The following is a 23,087-nucleotide window of genomic DNA, read 5'->3' on the forward strand; positions in this document are numbered from 1 at the left end:
AGTGATGTAAGTCATCCCCATGTCTCTGTATGCACTCAAGTGCATCTGGTACCAAGGTAGGCCTCTTGCCCTGTATTTGATTTAAGAGAGTCACAAGCTTAGTATATAGCCTCAAAGGCTCAACCACATACTGAGTGACTGTCTTTCGTAAATTCCAAGTCATGCTTTGCAGTAACTTCCTTGATAGGTTCCAAAAAAATTTGAACCTCTTGCCTTACTTCCTCCTTTGTTCTTGTTTCACCTGGTGTGCTAATATAAGGAATCTTATGCAATTCAGCCAGAGACTCTAGTGTGATAAGTAGTTGTTGTTATGATGCTATCACTTTATCCATATATTTAGCCAATTTTTTATGTGATTACATCTTGATATGTACAACCACTTTTTCATTTTTTGTTGTCATCCAATCTTTCCTTGGATGATTTTTAAGTGCATCGGGGTATTAATCGGATCGAATCACATATGTGTTCCATTCTTGTTGAGGCGACTTTGATCATCATTCCCCTTTCTTTTTAAGTGCATCAGAGTATTAATTGAATCAAATCACATATATGTTCCATTGTTGCTGAGGCTACTTTGATCATCATTCCCCTTTCTTCTTATTGCTTGTGCAAGTTAGGAAATGGAGCCATGACTTGATGTAGGGTCATAATTTCATTGTAAACCAAGTCCATTTCTACAACTAGTGTTTGTAGCTCATATGAAATGGATGCCTGTAAGCCTTTACCATAAGAGTGGGATGCAAGAAAGGCCTTGTTCTCACTCTGTACATGTGCAACTCTTTGTTCAAAGGAAACAATCATGGCCTTTAGATCAAAAACATGTTTGTTAAATATACTCACATTTAGCTTCGTGGTTATCACAAAATTAGTTACAACAGATGTAATCATTTATGGATTCATAGTAGTTCTGATGACAAATACTTTCTCTGTGGCTACTAATATTGGATTAGTTGGATTCTTGACATAACACTTGCATCTATATTACATAAATTTTCACTGGACTTGATCAAAAGTGAGCCTAGAAATGTCTAATGCTTCTTCTTCTTCTTCTTTTAGGATGCCCAATTCTTGTAGCAAAAATTACAATAGATAGTGGGAGTAGAAGGTGAAATATCCAAAGGAGGCATATCTAGTTGCATTGCTGATCCTTGTGGTTGCTGATGATTTCCTAGTTTGTTCTCTTACTCCTGGAGAAGATTTTACTTGATTTGTTTGGCTAGAGCTTCTTGTTTCCTTTTGACCTCTTCTTCTTCCTTTTGTCTCCTTTCTTATTCAACTCTCTTTCTTTTTTCTTATTCTTCTAGCCTCTTTCTCATTTCCTCCTCTTCTTTATTTTTCATTAGTTCCTCCTCTCGTTTATTGCAATATTATTCTTCTTTCCTTCATTTCTCTTCTTTTTCTTCCCTTTTGATTCTTTCTTCTTCTCTTTTCTTTCCCATTTCTTGTTTATTTTGAGCTATTTCTACTTTCCTCTTTTCCCTTCTTTTATTCATGTTGCTTATTTATGGTTTCATCCTCTTCCTGTTGTTTTTGTTGGGTTCCTTCTTGTTTGTCAACCTTTTTCTTATTTTGTTTCCTATGCTGCTTTCTAGCCATTTCTTCCTTTTAAGAATAGATGCCTTGGCTTCAAGGCTCATGATTTCCTAGGTACCATTATCCAATTTCTCTCCCTATTTTCCTTGTTGCTCATTCTGTCCTATTTCCTTGGAATCATTATAAAATTCCTTGATCTTATCCTCATCATCATCTTTAAAATGAGCATAAGACCATCTGAAGCCAATTTCCTTATAATGTGCGGATGAAATACCTTTCAGGTCATATTTTCGGAACCTTAAATTAGCAAAAAGGAAACCATTCAAGTCCCCAAGTTCAGCTTCGGCCTCCTTAAAGTTCTTGAGGGTATATATTCCAATTATCAAAGGGAGCACAAGCCATGGTCCCTCTTTTCCTTTTAGTAATATTTTGGACAACCCAATAGTCAATTGATAGGCTATGAACATCACATGCTCGATGAAGTTTGATAATCAAAATCTAGTTGTTGTGACTAGATGTGCTAACGATGCTAAGTTGAATAAAGAGACAAGGGTTAATGAGGGTTTCAAGAGAGATAGTGTGAACATACAAAATAATCTGAGTATTGGGATGGGAATTTGCAGAGTCAGGGCACCAAAGAGATGGACACATGTCATTTGTAGGAAAATAATTATTACAGAGGGAAGAGAGCATTACTTAATTGGAGAGGGAGCTCACACTTACAGTCGGCTACCAAAAGGTGTCACTCACTCTTTTTTTGGGTAGTAGGGGTGAGTAACAATGAGGGGCAGAGGAGTTTTATAATAAGCACACACTTGCAAGATAGGGGGTCGCAAAATGGAAACACATAGAGAAAATGTTGCTTGTGACTAACTTAATGAAGGGGGTCACAAGGCAAGGTTGCACAAAAATTTCGTCACATGAAACTGGCCCTAGGGAAGGTCGCAAGTCATCATTACAACATGGGTTCACATGAGGGAAGTGTGAATAAGGTGTGACCTCATAACCTAAATGGGTTGCAATTCACAAGTATAGGGATGGGTGAAGTCATGGTAAAATGGGACCAACATAAGATAATTTGTAGATCACAATTTATATTGATAATGAAATTCATGTATAAGTCTAGAATGTGACCTTACGACCTTAGAAACAGAGCTATAGGAAAGGTCACAAGTCACAGTGTTAACGCTCAATCTAGGGTCTCTAAATGTGACTAGTGACTAGGTGATAAGACAAGGTTTTAAGCTTTTAGGGTAGAATTTTCCAAGTTCCAAGGAAACCCTAAATAGGTAAAGAGAGAGTGAAACCTTAAGAGACCACGGGAAATGTAACAACCCCAATAAAATATCCATGTAATAAATTTAATGAAGGAAAAATAAGGCCTTGGTCATGGGACACGCATTCCAAGTTGAATGTTGGGGAAAAACATAGTGATGGGATCACTTGTGATTAATTAATGGCTATGGAAATTGGAAAAGGAAATGGTTGAGGCTTTGGAAAGACATGAGGCATTAATTGGCATTTTATTTATGAGATAATGGAAATTAGGAGAAAAGGAAAGTGAAAGGTCACAAGTTTCATGTGAGGAGGAAAATGAGGTAAAATAATGGAAAATGAAGAAAATTGAGGCCTCATTAATAAAAAGGATTATGAGGATTAATTTGTAACCTTTTGTCAGTTTAGTTTTGGATCTCTCTCTCATACTCTTGGACACTTAGATTTTTCTTGGAGCACTCTTGGAGTAGTGTGGTATACTTGGATTTTTGGAGAAAGAAGGCAAAGAAGAGCAGGAAAGCACAAGAGGACACCGGGATCAGCAACTACAATGGGTTTTTCTTGTAGGTATCGAGTTGCATGTATGATTTCCTTAATAGTTTTGGCATGCATTTCATATGCATGTGGTTATTTGGTTATGATCTATCATTGGCATGGAGGATTGCCTAGATTGACAATGGTTTTGAATCGCCTTTCCATTTTGTGGATAGCCATGGTGTTGTGGGTTTTTACTTCTTCTTTTTTTCTAGTTGGTTCTGATATTCCTTTGGATGTGGGTTGAGTTATTAGTTCTTGGAGCCTTGGCTGGACAAATGCCCTGGAGCCTTGTAATAGCTTGTGTTGAGTTATTAGTCCTGGAGCCGTGGTTGGACAAATTCTGTGGAGCTCGACAACAACTGTGGGTTGAGTTACTAGTCCTGGAAGCCTTGGTTGGAACAAATGCTTTGGAGCCCTAGACAACTTGGGTGGAGACCAATCTGGTGATGGTTAATGATGTCTAACCGTGAGTTGGAATCACTAGTTGAGGGTTGAAGTGGTTTGGCCTCTAGAAGCCCTAGTTTGGTTTTTTGGATTTGTTCCATGAGAACCCATATTCATGCTTGGAATATGGCACATGGGTGACTCATTGAAAGGGAGATTTGGTTCAACCTAGTCTATGGTCAAGTGGTTCATGGAAGTCCCATACTAGGTTTCATTTTTCATATGTTAATAAGAGCTTCTTTCCTCTTGTATATGATGGGTAAATATACTTGTTTATGTGTGATTTTCATGGTTGTTATATCCTTGTTATTTATGTTGGTTATATGTTGGTTATGAGCATGTTTTATGACAATGATGATGTATGGATCTCATCATGTTTTGATTTTTGAATGAATGAACAATGAATATGTGACCTAATAGATGATAATGCAACTAATGTGATAAGGCATCAATGCTTCTTAGCGATTCTCAGATAAGTATGAGACCCCTATGCTTAGATTTGTTGTTATGACTTGTATAATGTATATTTGTGACATGTTTGAAGAAATTCTTGTCATGTCTAGTAGGGGTCCAATCAAGTCCTTGTTAAATTATTTGCATTAGTATCATTGTTTTGATGTTATTTTTCAATTCTTAAAGTTTCATGAATTTATGGGCAGAGCCCTGAGTCCTGCCCTTGAAAAAGTGGCACAAAATTTGGGGTCGTAGGCGTAGAACTAGCTAAAAAAGTCCCTAGTCACTGGCATTCCCGTGTTGTGGGAGTGACTAGAGGGTCCCATTCACATGCATGCCTATGTCATGGGAGCAACTGAGGCTCTAGGTTAGTAAAATTCTAAGTTGTCTTAGTGGTTGATCACTTTTAAGGGTTGGTTAGCTCCTAAGGGCTCTGTAGCATGTGTAGAAGGTTAGATTGGTTGTGTTGTGTCGGTTCCACTTCCTTAAATATACATGGGGAGTCAAATCTCATCATAGTAGCCTCTTGTAACATGTTTACCCCAAAATACTAGTTAACTTGGGTAAATGTTGGAGGAGGGTGGTTACAGAGTGGTATCAGAGCATGGTTCACCCCTTGGACTGGATGGGCAATGTGTCGGTCATGCATAAATGTCGGTTACATATGTGTTCCTTATGCTTATGGTCTATGTACTTGTTGTGTATGCATGGTGATGGTCATCATTTCATTTGTGTTGCCACGTGAAAGTTGGTGGTGTTGTTACTGATTGTACTTGTTGTGAATATATGTCGGTTATGCACTCGTTATGCATGTTAGTGTTTATATTTTGCTAAGCATACATTGACTTGGTGATGGTTGTTGTGCATGAAGCCAAGGTATGTGGTTGGTATAGTCATGCACTGATAACTGGATAAGGGTTGAAATTATGATTATATGTTGAATTGATTATGTTTATCTATTTATAGTGCTAATTTAGTCAGTCTTGCAGATGAGATATCCTCCCCGAACTATACTAAGGTATGTTGGTTTATTTTTTATTTGGTTTAGTTGACATAATATACCTTGCAGGAAGAAGAGAAAAAAGATGACTAGCAAGATAGTAGATTACCGTTCATGAGACTCTCCCTATGGATCAGATGAGTAGCATGGTGTTGGGAACTCTTTTGACATAACAAACACATTGAGAAGCTTGAAGGAAGAAATAAGGAGTTGCAAAGCATATAATGATAGAATCATGCAAGAACAAGAGAAACAAGCATAGGTTAATGCAATGGTTCTTGATATTTTGTCAGAATTGTAAAGACATGGACCAGTTTAGATCATCCATGGACAGAAGGATAAGATGAATGGGGTATATGGTAGTAGATCTCATAGTGGGCAAAGGTCAAATAGAGATGGAATGATTAGAGATGACAGGTTCTTAGACACTCCAAATAGGAGAGGTGATGGACACAAGTACTATTCTAGTTTTGGTTTTGACAGGTATCATGATCATCATCATTACTATTCTTATATGAGGAGTGACAAGGGATATTTGTCAGATGAGTTCAACAAAGAAAAGACACCTACATTTGATGTGGAAATGAATAAGTCACAAGATTCCAAATTATGGTTGCTTGGGATGAATAACTTCTTTAGGTTGCATGATTACTTGGCAAACATGAAGGCAAAAATGGCTACATTCAGTCTCAAAGGTAAAGCATAAATTTGGTAGGAAGATGTAAAGAACATCAGAGGCATTCACGAAGAGGAGTTGAATTGGAATGAGTTTGATAGACTATTCAGGAAGAAGTACCGATCAGAGAGATACTATGACAATAGGGAAGAAGAATTTTATGAGATGAAGATGGGATCTATGACTGATGAGGAGTACACTAGCATATTCTTGGAGTTATTCAGGTATGTTCCTTATCTGAGGAGGAGAAAGTGAAGATTCAATTATTCATCAGTGGGTTTCCGCTAGCATTCAAGGATAGGATTGAATTTTATGAGCCTAGATCATTGGAGGAGGCCATCTGGAAACTAAAGCATTGTTATGAGCAATCAAAGCATAGATCTGAGACTAAGCAGGACTGGAAAGGTAATGATAAGAATAAAGGAAAATGGGACAAGAAGCGAACAAGACCTCAAGATACAAGTAACAAAGAGAATGTAGCACTACATAATAAATTCAATGCATCTGGAAGAGGACAAGGATTTCGGTCTGAGTAAAACAATAGTGATGATAGGAAGCTAGTATGGTGTTAACCTTGTAGAGGAGAGCATTGTAGGAGATATTTCCCACAACATCAGGGTGGTAGACCGCAGATCTACAGTGCTCAGGAGGTACAAACAATAAGAGATGTTGGATAGAGTATTCCTTGGATCTATGCAGTGTTGGATAACAGGTAGGAAAATCACCAGGCATATATTATTGAGATGGATAGTAATATTTGTGATCAAGTGGTTTCTATTTTGATTGAACCTAGATATAGTTATAGTTACGTTAATCCTAACTTGGTGGATAAGTGTGGTTTGAATAAAGAAGTGCATGCAGAATCTTGGTTAGTGCAGTTAGCTACAAGTACAAAGAATTGAGTTCATCATTGGGTAAGATCTTGTGCATTTGAGTTGAATGGTATGCCTACATCAACACATTTGAATGTATTGTCATTGGGGTCATATAGTATGCTTTTGGTTATGGACTGGTTGTATCTTCATAGGAAAAAGGTGGACTATTATGACAAGGCTATTGAGTGCTTGGATGATAATGGAGAAAAAAGAGTCTTGCAGGGTAAGAAGAAGGAAACATCAGTTAAAATGGTGACAACTACATAGGAAAAGCGCAATTGCAGGAAAGGGTGTGTGTTATTTGCATTGCATTTTTCCAGTGATAAAGGTATGGAAGTTGAGGATGGAGAGGTATTGAGAAGGTGCACGATATTATAATAGTTTCAGGATGTATTTCTCATGGATATTTCGGAGTTGCAACCTCACAGGGAAGTATATGTTCTATTGAGTTGGTACCAGGGGAAACACCAGCATCAAAGGCACCTTACAGGATGAACACATCAGAGTTGGTGGAGTCAAATTTGCAATTGAAGGAAATGATTGACAAGGGATACATTAGGCCAAGTGTGCCACCTTGGGGTGCACCAGTATTGTTTGTGAAGAAGACGGATGGTACTCTCAGGTTATGCATTAATTATAGGCAATTGAACAAGGTAACAATCAATAACATGTATGTGTTGCTGAGGATTGATGACATGCTCGATTAGTTGAAGGGAGAAATAATGTCCTCAAAAATTGACCTGAGATCATGATATCATGAGGAAATTCACAAGATTTCTTTCCGAACTAGGTACAAACATTATGTGTTTGTTGTAGTTCCTTTTTTGTTTCTTCCTTATCTGGACAAGTTTGTTATTGTATTCATTGATGGTATATTTATATATTCTAAGAATAAGGAACAACATTATGAACACTTAGAAACATTATTGAGATTTCTAAGAGAGCATCAGTTGTATGCCAAGCTTAGCAAAAGCAATTTCTTTCAGACAGAGGTACATTACTCAGGGAATGTAATTTCCAAGGAAGGCATAACAATGGATCTAGAGAAGAGAAGGGTTATCATGGAATGGGAAGCTCCTAGAAATGTGGATGACGTAATATATTTCATGGGGTTAGCAGGTTATTGTAGGAGGTTCATCAAGAACTTCTCTCGCATTTCTTATCCAATTACATCGTTGCATAGGAGAGGTAAGAAATTTGAATCGACAGAGGAATATGCGACAAGTTTTGAATAGTTGAAGCAGTTGTTGATGAATGCTCTAGTGTTAAATATTGCATATCTAGACAAATAATTTGTGGTATGTATAGAATGATTTCAAGAGAGGGTTTGGTGGAGTCCTTATGCAGGAAGGACAGGTAGTATGTTATGATTCAAGGAAACTGAATGAGCATGAGAAAAATTATTCAACACATGATCTTGAGTTGGAAACAATCATCCATGCCTTAAAGATGTCGAGGCACTATATTCTTAGCAGATGGTTCATCTTGATGAGTGATCATAGTGGATTGAGGTATCTATTTGACCAACCGTACCTAAATTTCAAAAAATCTAAATGGATGGCCACGCTCAATGAGTTTGACTTTGAGATCAAGTACATCAAGGGTAAAGAGAACAGGGTTGTAGATGTTCTTAGCAGGTAGATACATGTGAATCATATAGTAGTTATGACTTCTTATGGGAGAGACTTACAGGATCATATATTACAGGAAGGTCAACAAGGTGACAGGTACATGGAGCTTATGCCCAGATTACAGTAGGGTATAGGTGGTTAGGATGTAGACTATCATCTTACAACATATGGTTTGATCATATTTAGGGATAAGATATATGTGTCAGAAAGTAGTGAGCTCAAGAAGACTATCTTGAGAGAGTTTCATGAAAAACCATATTCACGTCACCTAGGGTATCAAAAGACATTGACATCAATGAAGAAGTTTTATTATTGGCCAAATTTGAAAAAGGACATGGTAGACTTTGTGGCTATGTTCTTGGATTGTCAACAGGTAAAAGAAGAATGTAAGCATCCAGGAGGACTACTACAATTGATTTTCAACCAAAAATGGAAATGGGAAGTCATTTCCATGGACTTCGTCACATGTTTTCCAAAGACATCAAGACAACATGATTCTATCATGGTTGTGGTTGACATGTTGACAAAGGTAGCCCGCTTCATTCCACAAAAGTCTACATATCCAACTAATGATGTAGCACATGTATTCATAAGAGATGTAGTGAGGTTACATTGTGTTCTAGAGAATATTGTGTCAGAAAGGGATGCCAAGTTCACTTCTAGGTTCTAGAAAGAGTTATTTACATATTTGGGTGCATGGTTGGCCTTTAACCAACTTATCATCCACAGACAAATGGATAAACAAAGAGGGTCAACAAGATATTGGAGGATATGTTGAAGATGTATGTGATGCATCAGTAGCGGAAGTGGGAGGAGTATCTTCTACTAGTTGAGTTCGCTTACAATAATGGGTATCAAGAATATTTGAGGATGAGTCCATTTGAGGCATTGTATGGGTGAAGTTGTAATACTCCCATTAGTTGGAGTGATCTAGTTAATAGGGTATTGATTGGACCAGACGTGTTGGTAAAAATGGAATAGGACAACACAAAAAATTGAAGACAACACAAGATAGATAGAAGAGTTATGCAGATCAGAACATGTTGTTTAAGGAGTTTTAGGTTGGGGAATAGGCGTATTTGAGCATCAAGTTGAAGAAGAGCTCCTTGAGGATTGGATCCTGTGCCAATCTGGAACCTCAATATTGTGGACCTTTCAAGATTGTTGAAAGGATTGGACTAGTAGCCTATCGACTTACACTACCTCCGACAGTGAAATTCCATGATGTTTTCCATGTTTCATTGCTTAAGAAGTATGTTAAATATGTTGATCATGTGATTGACTGGTCTGTATTGTAGGTGGAACCAGAAGGTGAATTCCATTCGGAACTTAAGTGTATATTGCTGAAAAATATTCTCATGCTCTCGAACCGAGAAATCGAGTAGGTTAAAGTGAAGTGGAAGCACTTTGGGCCTGATGAAGCTACATGGGAGATGGTGGAACAAATGTGGGCTATGTATCCTTCCTTATTCGGTGGTTGAGCAAATGATTTTGGCACACATTTTTGTGTAATTTTTTTTGTTATATGCACATATGTATATGGATGTAAATATTGCCATGATCCATGTTTTAAAGCTCCAATAAGTGGTATTGGTGTCATGTTGTTATGTTTCTCATGATGGTTGGCTTCTTAGCAGGTTGTTCATTGGAAATATTGCAACGAGCTAAATTATAAAGCTCCATGGGAAGTGTGTTTTTCTTTTCAATAGTCTTATTAGTTTTAGGTGTCATTGAACACCCAGGACAGTGTTCCCCCAAGGGGGAGGGTTCTGTAACAACCTTGGTCAAAAATTCATGTAATATAGTTAATAAAGGTAAAATAAGGCCTTGGATATGGGACATGTATTCCAAGATGAACATTGGGAAAAAACATAGTGATGGGATCACTTGCGATTAATTAATGGCTATGGAAACTGGAAAAGAAAATGGCTAAGGCTTTGGAAAAGGCATGAAGCATTAATTGGCATTTTATTTATGAAATAATGGAAATTAGGAGAAAAGGAAGGTGAAAGGTCATAGGTAATGAAGGAAAATAATGGAAAATGAAGAAAATGGAGGCCTCATTAATAAAAAGGCTTTCGAGGATCAGTTTGTAACCTTTTGTTAGTTCAATTTTGGAGCTCTTTCTCTATTCTCTCTCTCTCATACTCTTTTTCATGGAGCAATCTTGGAGGAGACTAGCATACTTGGAGTTTTGGAGCAAGAAGGCAAAGGAAGAGTAGGAAAGCATAAGATGACATTAGGATCAATAACTATAGTGGGTTTTTATTGCAGGTAGCGAGTTGCATGTATGATTTCCTTGCTAGTTTTTGCATGAATGGCATATGCATGTAGTTATTTGGTTATGATATGTCATTGGCATGGAGGATTGCCTAGATTGACAGTGATTTTACCTAGCCTTTCCATTTCCTAGATAACCATTGTTTTGTGGGTTTTTACTTTCATTTTCTGGCTGGTTCTCATATTCCTTTGGTTTTGGGTTGAGGTATTAGTTCTTGGAGCCTTGGTTGGACAAATGCTTTGGAACCTTGTAACACCTTGGGTTGAGTTACTAGTCATGGAGCCTTGGTTGGAAAAATTCTCTGGAGCCCTTGGTGGGTTGAGTTACTAGCCCCAAAGCCTTGGTTGAACAAACACTTTGGAGCCTGACAACAACTATGGGTTGAGTTATTAGTCCTGGAAGCCTTGGTTGGAACAAATGCTTTAGATCCCTGGAAAAATTGGGTGGAGACCAATATGGTGATGCATAGTGATGTCTGACCATGAGCTAGAATCATTGGTTGAGGGTTGAGTTGGTTTGGCCTCTGGAAGCCCTGATTTGGTTTGTTGGATTTGTTCCATGAGATCCCACTTTCATGTTTGGAATATGGCATGGGGGTGACTGAATGAAAGAGAGATTTGGTTTAGCCTAGTCTATTGTTGGGAGGTTCATGGATGTCCCAGATCAGGTTGCATTTTGCATAAGTTAATAAGATCTTATTTCCTCTTATATCTGATGGGTAAATATACTTGTTTATCTCTAGTTTTTATGGTTGTTATATCCTTATTATTTATGTTGGTTATATACAGGTTATGAGCATGTTTTATGACAATGATGATGTATGAATCTCATCGTGTTTTGATTTGTGAATGAGTGAACAATGAATATGCCACCTAATGGATGATAATGCAGCTAATGTGATAAGGCATTGATGTTTCTTAGAAATTCTCAGATAAGTATGAGACCCCTATGCTTAGATTTGTTGTTATAACCTTTAGAATGCATATTTGTGACATGCTTAACGAATTTCCTGTCATGTCTAGTACGGGTCCAGTCAAGTCCTTGTTCAATTATTTGAATTAGAATCATTTTTTGATGTTATTTTTCAATTTTGGAAGTTTCATGAAGTTCTAGGAAGTGGCCTGAGTCCTTGTCCTATAAAAGTGGCACAAAATCCGAGGTTGGAGGCTCTAAACTAGCTGAAAAGGTCCCCTATCTCTAGAATGCCCTTGCCATGGGAGAAACTCGAGGGCCCCAGTCACATGTGTTCCCATGTCGTGGGAACAACTGAGGCTTTAGGTCAGTAAAATTCTAAGTTGTCTCTAGGGTGGATCACCGGGAAGGGTTGGTTGGCTCCTGAGGGTTCTGTAGCATGTGTAGAAGGTCAGATTGGTTGTATTTTGTCGGTTCCACTTAACTTTACATGGGGAGTCGAATAACATCATATTAGCCTCTCATCACATGTTTAGCCCAGTGGACCAGTTAACTTGGGTAAATGTGGGAGGAGGGTGGTGATAGGAAAATGATGATAGAAAGTCTAGTATGGGCGATCTCCAAAATTTTGAAAGAGCGGAAATTTTGGGGCTTTTGTAGTGGAGACAAAAATTAACTATACACTGGTAGAACCTAAGAAAATTGTTTAAACTCTACTTAAAATGGAGTCTTACCCTTATAATTATTATTCTAGACTCATGAGTCCCACTGATTTTACTGTACAACCCTTTGTTAAAGACAATAGAACCCTCATTACTCTAATTGGCTTGCTTTGAAACACTTCATCAATTAAGAGACGACACTAATGAATTCAATAGGTGTTCCATATTATAATGCATGAGATAACAATGTTAAAAAATGTGGTAGGTATCTAGTGTTGCTCCACTTCCAGCAGGCCTATTCAGTACCTCAATAGAGTCACTTCAAGGAATCACAAATTTTGCTTCATTTTCAGTAGGCCTATTCAGTACCGTGACAAAGTCGTTTGGACCACCTCTTTATGCAGGAAGACTTTCTTAATCCTTTACCTTTTTAGTCAATTATTTATTTTATTGTGCACATTGGCATCATTTATTAGGAATTCATTTCGCTAGGGAGGATGAGGGATCTCGACTTATTTTACGAGCAAGAGAGGTTGTTTCTTGTTTTCTAGAGACTTTGTTTATTCTTCCGAAAAGAGTTTTCTCATGGTAAGTTTCTCCTTTTCCTTTCTTCAGTCACTGGGCCAAGTTATTGAAAACACAATCTGAATTTTGAATCCAACCCAAGTGATCAGGATACCATTAAATATAAAGGGCATATTAGATGATTAGGGTTCCCCACATAGCCTAATTAATATTTTCTTGTGGCAATGACTTGTAAGGTTTTCAAGATCAAACAAGAAAATAAAGATTAATAGCTATCCAATGATTAAACAACTCCCCCAGTTTACACCACATGATAGGATTATTGATGATTCTATAATACTCTTTATTCATATGCAAGACCTTTATTTATGGACAAGAGGACTTTAGGGTGCTGAAAAAAAAATCATAAAGATTCAGATGAATGCAACTAAAACAAGACTAGAAATTGAAAGTATAAAAGGGAATGGCAAGAAAGAAAATATGTACAGGATGAGTGAGTAGCTACGAAAGCTACTAAGTGAAGTAGAATTTTAGATCTTGACCATTTACAGGAAGATGTTCAGTCCTCCTGTCTAAGGTTTGGAGGTGATAATTTTGCTAGTGAAGTTTTTCTTTGATATGGTATGGAACTTGTTGGGTGTGGAGCCTGATTATCTTCTGTATTCAAAGGTATCGCCACATTGGACCCCAGTTTGAAATGGGGTGGCAACGCCACTCGAAAAATATTCGTTGCAGGGGGGGTCCAACGGGGGGGCAGTTGTGACCTTTGGGAAGGCCCCCCCCCCTGGCGGGGGGGGTTTTGGGGGCAACGCCCCTGAAGCTAAGAATAGATGTAAAATTGCCTTGTAAAAGTATAGTAATTTCTAGTCAATCTGGGCCGTTCATTAGGCAGAGATCTGACAATAGAAGTTATGTTTAATTTAGGGTTTTTTGCCCTAGAAGGCAACCCCTCACTATATATGAGGGAATTGTATTGCGTCTATGTAGATTTGTATTCTGAGTGAGAAAGAGAGAGGAGATTGAGAGCGAAGAGGGTGTTACAGTGGATCTACTGTAGGTTGTATCTCTTCACTTTGCTGGATAATATAAAAGGAAGGACTGGTTGTTTCTATTTGGATGTAGCCCAAACTGGGTGAACCACGTATATCTATGTCTCTCTTGTTTTATGCATTTTCTGTGTTTATATTTCTGCAATATTTTATGCATTCCATTGCTCCGTAATATATAATTCTCTAACAGAACTATCAACAAGGCTTGAAAATTCTTGTGTATATCTTTATCCTCGTGGGATTTACCCTCTTTTAAGACAATATATCCTACATTAAATTCCATACTACCTTCATATTTCTTGTAAAAACATCTCTTGATTGGACATTGATGAGTGAGAAACATTTCATGAGCTTTCTGTCTTTCTTCCTCAAAGTTTAAGAAAGGTGTCAATCCTACTTTTCATGACAAGGCATGACCTACTACGATATTCTTGAGACAGTTGTAGTGTGGGTAGGTACATGTTAGGAGGTAGGATGGCTTCCTTTCCATACACTAGGAAGTGGGGTGAGGTGCCTAGAGACAGTTTGGTGGTGACTCGGTCAACCCAAAGAGCATTGGTTAAAGAATTATGCCAGTTTATCTATTGTGAGAGTAGAGTTTTTTTAATGATGCAGATTAGATTCTTATTGGTAGATTCGACCAAACGACTTTCTTGAGGATAATACTTAGCAGAGTGTTTAAAAAAAAATCCATCCTCCAAAGAAAAATCATACAATCTCAATGACGAAAAGTAAGTTGCATTATAAAAAAAAGGGTAGGTAGGGACAGTGAACCTAGTTATGATGTTCTAATTAACAAAATGAATTACCTCTTGGTCATTGACTTGTCATAGTGGTACAACTTCTACCCACCTTGTGAAGTAATCTATAGATGTAAGAATGCACCTGTGTTGTCCCCAATAACATCCAGACCCTATTTCTAAAGTGTCCTCTACTACAATAGGTTGGAGTGGTGTAACCGATCAAGATTCTCTTCTAGAACACTTATGACATATAGGGAATTTATGCACATATGAGTGACATTCCATGAATAATGTAGGAAAATAAAAACTAACCCTCATAATTTCATGTATTTTTGTGTCACCGTCGTAGTGTCTTCCTACCATCTCATCGTGCAACTCCTTGAAAACTTTCTCGACATCATCAAATTCCAATAATTTCAAGAGTACACCATTATGATGCTTCTAGAATAAGTCTCCTTGTACCAAATGATATGATGAAGCTTTCAATATGATGGCCCTCTTTTGCTTGGCTAACAAGGAACAAGGTAAGGTGCCATGTTCGAGGTATTTTTGTAAGTATCCATACGAAGATGATGATGGGATAGGTGTGTGTACTGAATCATTTTTATACATCTTAATTTATTGTTCCTACCCGAGTATGTCTTCTTTAGGCTTATCAGAGGCTTGAACAACAAGCCTGCAAAATTGGTGTCCTTTAACCATGTGAGTAGGTTTCTAGATTGTACTCTTGCAAGTATGTCATCCAATTAGCCATGTGCTCACTTAACTCCTCCTATAAAAACAATGATCTCACGGTCGAGTGAGGTACAAACACTATCATGTAATTATTCATAATTTAAGGTTTGAAGTGTTTGATATCTTTATAGATAGTATATGCCTGCTTATCCATATCGTGGAAATTGAGCTCTGATCCTTATAAGCCAGTACTCATAAAAGATATAGGTTGTTCATCACCTTGTTCATCCTTTTTTGCTAGAACAACCACCCATGATGAGTCTGATGTAAATGTGTATAAAATGAAGCCGTTGTTGAAGTTAGGGCTATAAAGAATGAGATATTCAACTATTGCTTGATTGATAGGTTCGAAAGCCTCCTTCTCTTCTTGGTTCCATTTGAAAACCACATACCTTGTATTGTATTCTATAGTGGCTTCACTATTTGGTAAAAATAAAAAAATAACTTATGAAGGAAGTTAATCTTTTCCAAAAATGACTGCATTGCCTTCTTTCCATTGGGATGCAGAATTTGTGTGATAACTTTTACATGCTTTGCCTCTACTATGATACCAGTATTTTCTATTATGGTCCCTATAATATTACCCTTAGACACCGCAAAGATTCTTTTCTTGGGGTTGAGTGATATTCCATATTTTTGGAAGTGTTTCAACTATTTTCTTTAGATGATGTAGATGATCTGATCTTGTCTTCAAGAACACAATCACGTCATCTAGGTAGACTACCATGATTTGGCCAATTAGCCCTCTAAAAGAAATATCCATTTCCCTTTGGAAATTATCTCTAGCATCTATAAAACCAAAGGCCATACATCCAAAAGGAAACATCCCCCATTTCATTCTAAAAGTTGTCTTTAACCTATCTAGTTCAAAAACTAAGACTTGATTGTATCTAGAGAACCCATTGACTAGAGAGAAGTACATTTCATACCTATAGACTATTTGCAAGATCTTCTCCATTAAGGGGACAAGATAGTTATCCATATAAGAAGCAGAGTTAAATTTACAAAAATTAATGCATAGATGAATCTCACTAGGCTTCTTCCTTATAAGTACCAAGTTGGAACGCCAAGTGGAGTGCTTAACTCTGAAAATAATTCATGCATCCAACAACTTCTTCAACTCTTTCTAAATGAGAGGCTCTAGTGTTGGATGAAATTTCCTCAGCTTCTGGTGGAATGGTTTAATCCTGTCCTTTATAGGTATGACATGCTAGATAATATGGGTGTCATATGTTTTCAAATATTAATATTTTCAAACAAAGACATCTCTATACTTCTTGAATAAATCAATGAAGGCTTGTCTTTCTCTAAGAGACCAACAAGTACAAAGATTGATAAACAATGGATCAGTCTTCACTCCAAGGTTGATTTGCTCATGCAACAACATGGGGATTTGAGACTTGATATTGGGTGGTTCCCAAAACTAGTTATGTAGGTCGAACAACTTCTAAAGAGTAATGACACCTTTGGGCATTGAGTTTTCCTTCCACGTGTTAGCTTCTTTGACTAGCGAGGTCTTATCATGTTATTCTTCATCTATCACCACGTCCTTGAATACATCCACTTTGGCCATAAAATCAAGTATATTTTGGTCATCATTGACAACATCAAAATTAGTTATATTATCCGAGATAGTAGGCTTATAAACATTTAGAAAAAAATTCATCCCTAAGTGGTGTAAATATGGTTGCAACGTTAGCTAATGTATCAGCAATAGGATTGCTAATCCTTGGCACTGATTTAATACCAAAAGAATTGAAAGAAGAAATCAATATCCAGACCTCTTGTTGGTAATTTTTCAGGTGTGGTGATAAATAATGGATGGTGTTGTGTACCTACCTTGTAATGATTTCAGAATCACTAACTACCTTTAAACATTCAACCTTGAGGTCAATGGATTTCTTCAATCCAAGAATTAGTGCCTCATACTTTGCAGTGTTGTTAGTGCATTGGAATTATAATCTACAAGAAATTTAAAACTTTTTTTTGGGGGGTCCATTAAGATAAAACTAGTTTCAACTCCATCTTGAGTCTTAGACCCAACATAGTGTAAAGGCCACATATTAGTGCAATTAGAATCTAAACTAAAACTATTTACATCTAGAGTATATAGTTCATTACCATAAATTAGATGATAGGGAAGGAGATCTAACTACATATCTGGTGAGATGAGCATAGGTATGGCTTCATAACAACCAATATTAGATTCCAAGAAACGCATCCCCGATTCTTCCTAGAGAAACTAATGGGCTCATTATGTGCTTCTAGCTTGGTTACAATGTACTTCATATATGGCTCATTGTTTACTCTGATATGATTTTTCTTTCCCTTGTAGGGAAGCAAAAATGTGACTAGTTTGTAGCAAAATATCCTTGGAGCTTGTTTGACCAGTCTCTGCATAGCAACAATCCATATGCTTCAGGGATATCAACGACCACAATATCTATGAACTGATGCACTCTTGAATCAAAAGACAATCTGATCATTATGTTATTCAACTCTCCTACAACTGGAACTTGATACTTGTCAAGTTGAATGATTTTGTCATTTGTCTTTTCCGAGTTCAATATTAAGCTTCTTACAAACTAATAGAGGCATGAAATTGGTGGATGTTCCTGAAACAACAAGACAATTATGCACATTATAATTAATGATCTCAAATGTTAATAGGAAAAGAGGAGTTGAAGATATAGAATTATCATTTGTGGCATTAACAATAGATTCAATATTTATGGGTTCTTTAAATTAACTAGAGGTATCATCTTTGAAAGATACAAGGACCTTACTAGAGGAAGACATGTAAGAAAAGGTCTTCCCACTCAACTCTCTCTTCCCAATGAGCCTAGCAAGCTCATAAAGTGAAATTTTAACCTAGTTCTTCTTCATATATTCGGTATTGTTATATATAATATCGTAGGACATGGTTTCCTCATTATATGGTTGATTAGAGGTAGTCAGCTGGGAAGACTGGGTAATGACTTCGAGAGGGTTAGAGTTACTCTTAGTACTCACTAAAACACTCTTCAACGATTGATTGGTTGAAGACTTAGAAGTTGAAGCTGGAGGTTGGTTTATGTTGCTGGGGGGCAGAATCCATATAAATAATTCATTCTCCTAATATTCTTGTGTGGGTTCAAATATCGATCCTTTACTCCTCAGATTATAAGTCTTCGAGGATTTAGGAGGAGGAGTTTCCCTAACCGGGGAATTTTGAATATACTGAACCTCAGCTCCTTGAATAACTTCAAATGTCAACACAGAGGAACCAACATTGTCATCTGGAGGAGAAGCTTCTCCTTCTTCATCTTTCACTTCCTCATCTTCACCTCCAACTGGTTGATCGTCGAGCACTTTTCTGACCACAATTATCACATTATGTATCCCTTGTGGGCACATGCTTTATGAATGAGTGGCTTGGTGAAAAGTGCAGTAGTTTTCCATACCAATCTCTTCAACATTTAAGTTCACAATAGAAATTTAAGCTAATTTTGTTGGTGGGTTACCTCTTTTCTTGAAGAAAGGCTTGTATGGTTTGCTATTAGATGATCCCTCACTTTTCTTTTGCTTCAACTCAAACACTTCATTAGTTAATTGCTTTAAATATTTAGCTAAAGATTCAAAATCAAAAGATTCTTGATCATGATATTTACTAGATGAGGTCTAAGATTTCTTACCTGTAGCCTTTGAATCATCATGTGAATCAGGTTTGTGTGATCCAATCATGCTTGAGGTGTTTTTCAATCGCAAGAGTTTCCACAAAGTTATCCATAAATGTAGTCTTTGCTTCTCTCTTCATGAAAATAGTAATATCCTCAGGTAGTGCCTTGGTGTAGTAATAAAAAATGATCTATTCATGATGACGAATGCTTATATTTCTTAGATTTCTCATAATCCTCTCATTTTTGTGATTCCTTTAGTTCCTAAAATTTTCCTCATTCCATATATTTTCTTCATTTCTATTATTCCCTTCACTCCAAGGTCTTTCAAAATTTTCAATGTTTTCACATCACCCTTGGTTTCCACCTTCTAGATTTTCTCCCTTAGGATTTTCCTCTTTTGAAGCAACTTGGATTTCTAGGCCATGAAATGAGAGTCTTTCTACGGTGTTTGTGTAATCATCCAAGGTTATATTAACTAACTTCTCTACTGAACCGAATAGGACCCATTTATGGGTATGGTGGGGTTGTATTGTATGTGTATGAGGGAGGGAAGAAGCAATAAGGATAAGTCCAAGGCTTTTAGAAAACTAATGAGTAATATGTTGTAGAGCTCTTAGTAGATCATAAGAAACTTCTTAAATATTTTCATAATTATCAGATGGTATGTCATCAAGTGGAGGTGATTCCTTAGTAAGAGATATGGGAGGAAAAGGAGGAGGTTGATTGTTGGCTTGTTGTGAAGATTTGGTGCAAGGATGATAATTTGTACTAACTATACGATAAGAGGGGACCTCCTTCTAGCGCTAAAAATCTATTGATAGGCCAAAATGTTCCACCAATAGCAAGGGATATCCTTGGTGAAAAATCCCAACTAGACTCTATACCATTTGGTTTAAGAGTCCCATCTGGTATGTAGGCTCAATAGCCATTGTATTTCTTATAGTTCACTTTGTACGAAACAAACAAAAATCACTAGAGAAAAAAATAAAACCTTCAAGAAATGAAAATGATCAACATATGGAAATTAAACGTGTGGAACATTATGCATATAACAACAACTAGGTAACATTGAAATGAATCCTAAGAGAAGCAATCTTAGAAAAGATTCAAATAAAACCCATTTATTGAATAGAAATCAGTTCATTGATCATAAATAAGTTCATAATCAACAATCTCATGAAAGCATGTAAGAGTGCATACTCCCATATGTAACATATGCTCAAAGCAATGAAATAATTCACCAAGCATAGAATAAACTCAACACATACTATCTTATCAACACAAGAGAAATCCTAGAATGAATGATAACATATTAAAGAACCATTCACTTAGGCTCGAAGAGCATCAAGAGCTAAAATACTCATAACATCATCACATGAAAAGTCCATGACATCCATAAATAGAAGTACAAAATCACCACTTGAATTCACAAAAAGTCTATTAGCTCTCAAACAATATACACCAGTTCGGTCCAAAACTAAAGTCCCTTACATTAAGACATGAGGGTATATATATATAGAAGATAAGTTGAACATTCACCTTCCACGACTCTTCACATACCCTCAATTACTTTCCATATTCCAAATGAATTTTCCTATTCTATTTGCTAATGTGTTCTCAACAAAATATAAATTACATCAATATTAAGAAAATAAGTAATACCAATCAACTAATCTAGTGATATAAATCTTTGGGACATCAATTTGCAATTCTCAAACCAAATATGCATGTTGTAATTTGTACTCTCCTGCAAGAGTCAAGATCTAGTGATGTAATTCGTCCCCATGTCTTTGTTGGAACTCAAGTGCATTTGGTACTAGGGTAGGATTATTTCCCTGTATCTGATTCAAAAGAGTCATAACCTTAGTATATAGACTCCTAGGATAAACCACATACTGAGTGGTCATCTCCTTTGTAACTTCTAGGTCATCCTTTATAGCAGCTTTCCTGATAGGTTACAAAAAGGCTAGAATCTCTTATCTTACTTCCTCCTTTTTTCTTGTTTCACCCAGTGTACCAATAAAAGGAATCTTGTACAATTCAACCAAACACTTTAGTGGCTATGTAGGTTCCAATATGATTCTATCACTTTGTCCATATATGTATCCAATTTTTCATGTGATTACATTTTGATATGTAGAACCACTTGTTGAAAATAGCAACAAGAAATTGAAAAACAGAATCCAGAAACTCCAATTTTAATTTGTCCTTGAATTAAAATTGTGAATTAAATTCGAATTTAGTCTTACCAGCTACTTGGAAATAATTGATTAATTCATTATGGATTAATTAGTTGGAGAAATTCAAGTTAGAAATCTTTCTGCAGTCATGCAAGAGTTATCCCTTAAATTAAGGAGATAAGATTGAGCTATATTTGAGTTGTAATTAGTTAGCTCAGTTTACTGAGTTAAGTCCAGTTAAATTAGTTCCAAAATGTTTTTGGAACTAATTGTGAGTTATCAGTCAGTTGATGCATGCATGCACTCAACCAGTGTACTCCAGATAACTGAAGATTCCCTCGTCAGAAACTCATGCATGTCTATTCTGAGAAAGACTCAGTTGAGTTAAATGTCAAGGACAGTGTACTATCAGTTGCATGTGTTTTCCTATAAAGGAAACTCATGCATGCAGTCAAGGTAAGGTTCCTTGAGGATTGTGCAATTCTGACGGGGTGTGAGATCAGTGTTCCACTTGGTTGAGAGTCTTCCACTTGGTAACAAGAGGATCACCAAGAGAAACAGCACAAGGAAATAGGAGCTTGGAGGGCAGAGGAGAAGGCTTGTGAGAAGCTTTGATTGCCTGTGAGAATCCAGGAGGATTGTACTGATAGATGGCTAGCTGTGAGAGCTAAGGCTTTGTATAATTCTGATGTATTACCACCTTGTATGATAATACAAATAGTGGGGCTTTTAGCTGAGGCTTTCCCCTGAGTATTTTCTATGTTTCATGTGTATTGATTCTTCTTCTTCTGGTTATATGTGTTCAGCTCAATCTTTCTCAATCTTCAAGCTTCAACAAATTGATAGTAGAAGTAGATTATAGTATTTTGCTTTGGTTATATTTCATTATCGGGTTAATCTATAGTCAAATTTTCTACATGGCCTTAGAGGTAGATTTGTAGAGAATTTGCATAATTTCTACATGGTATCAGAGCTAGCTGATCTATAGAGAAATTTCTACATGGTATTAGAGCCAAGTTTATCAGAGCTATGAATAGTATACGCAGAAGAGAATTCAAAGTTTGAAGTTCGGGGTTGCATGTGCAAATCGAATTCATATCATACTTCAATGGAGATGGGACATTATGCGACTAATTTCCCATCGAAGAAGTTCAAGAAGGGATCCTCGAAAGGATCGAATGGTGAGGCATTAGCCTCTCAGTTCGAAATGGACTTTTCCCTCATTGCATGCATCGTGTCATCAATGATGGGTTGTGTCTGGTATCTTGACAGTGGAGCCTCATTCCACATGATCGGTGATAAAAGTTTATTCAGTGCCTTGGAGGAGAAAGACCTCAAGATGCGCATAGAGATGGGTGACAACGAAAGGTATAGTGTTTCAAGAGTGGGCACGGTTGCTTTTTAGAAGGAGCATGGACCTCCTATCACCTTAACAGATGTGAAGTATGTGCTTGGACTGAAGAATAACTTGGTATCAATCGCAATGTTGGAGGACAAAGGCTACAATGTTGTCTTCAGTAAAGGAAAGGTGTTCCTTAGACACATCACCATGAGACAGGTGAAACAGATCGTTTTACGAGTCAAGAACCCGTATGCTCTTGAGGTTCAAGATGCATGCAAAGCCTTGAGGAGAAAGGTAAATCTTAAAGACTTGGTGGTTGGGAGGGAGAGTAAATTACCTCTCGACATGAAGTCCTAGAAGAAGTCTCAAACATGCATGTTCCAGTATTGTTGAGGCTACTTTGACCATCATTCCCCTTTCTTTTGATTCATTTTGCATGTTAGGGAATGGAGCTATGAAATGATGTAGTGTTATCATTTCATTGTAAACCAAGTCCATTGCTTTTGCTAGTATCTGTAGCTCATCCGAAATAGATGTATGTAAGCCTTTATTGAGAGTGGGATGTAAGCAAGGCG

The sequence above is a fragment of the Pinus tabuliformis genome, chromosome 4_2 (assembly GCF_031772625.1).
Source record: "Pinus tabuliformis cultivar Carrire ecotype Pingquan chromosome 4_2, CPIR1, whole genome shotgun sequence".
Taxonomy (NCBI): domain Eukaryota; kingdom Viridiplantae; phylum Streptophyta; class Pinopsida; order Pinales; family Pinaceae; genus Pinus; species Pinus tabuliformis.